Source organism: Populus nigra, chromosome 2, assembly GCF_951802175.1.
Source record: "Populus nigra chromosome 2, ddPopNigr1.1, whole genome shotgun sequence".
NCBI classification, from domain to species: domain Eukaryota; kingdom Viridiplantae; phylum Streptophyta; class Magnoliopsida; order Malpighiales; family Salicaceae; genus Populus; species Populus nigra.
Genome location: NC_084853.1, coordinates 25,391,376 through 25,392,523, shown reverse-complemented (window position 1 = coordinate 25,392,523; position 1,148 = coordinate 25,391,376).

The following is a 1,148-nucleotide window of genomic DNA, read 5'->3' as shown; positions in this document are numbered from 1 at the left end:
CCGACAGCCTTTAATTTTAGCCAAAAGAGGCAGAGAACTATAAAGTAGGCAGACTAATGACCAACATCAGCGGCTGGCCAGCCAATCCAAAAATAACCAATCATGCAGAGACACAGCCAGCCCGGTGGGCAGCAACTCTACAGCAGAGATAGAGAGCCCGAGATTGGAAGACACCAAAACAAGCCAGAATCCAAGCCAAGCCATGGAGAACAAGCTTACCGACATCCCCTCAAACTTAAAGCAGCTTTAGCCTAATATATCCAAAAACCTGCAGCAACATGTGTTCCCCAGCCAAAAGACGCCAACACGACAGCAACTCAGCCAAAAGAGCCTGTCCATACAGTAGTGAGGATGACATTGGCCAATAACAGATGCCTAGGTGACAACCACAACCAAATCGAACACCCAAAAACAGAGGTAATCAATGAGGGGACGAGAAACTATGCAAAATCCATGCACGTGGAAGCCATGTAGTACCATGCACGTGAAATTACTCCAGCAGCACCATTCAAAATGCAACACTGTAAGCCAGGGGATTTTTTTCATGAAAATACAATATAGTGTAAAACAGAATCTGAAATTTTCTGAAAATAGCCTCAATTGATTTCCCTGAATTGTTAAATATTCTCCTGTTTCTTTCCTCCCAAATCAAATATACAAGAACAACGAGGGATACTCTTCTCATTCTCGGCTGCAGCTCTTTTTTGTTGTTTTTTAAGATCCGAGAGGCTCTGTTTAGAGAAGGCATATTATTATGAATTTTGAGCCAGAATCTGACCTTTCTCTAGAGAGAAGCTGTCCAGTCACAATTGAAGAAGAGATGGGCATGTGATTCATCATCATTTTGACAGAGAGGGCATATAGGATCAGGAGATATAAAAGGAAGACGATCTTTCGTTCGCAGCTTGCCCAACATTGCCAGCCAAAGGGAAAAGCTATGTCTTGGAAGAGACCACTGCTCCCAAACTACATTAGCCCACTGCACAGGGTCAGATTTATGTCTGAAGAAGTCATATGCATTTGCTGTAAAAGGGCTTTGGCCAGAGTGCCAGCTTGAGAGAAGTTGTTGCACTGGAGCAACCCCACCACAAAGATTAAGCAGTCTGGCGCGAAGAGAGAAGATTGACTTCCATAGAGGAGAGTCAGTT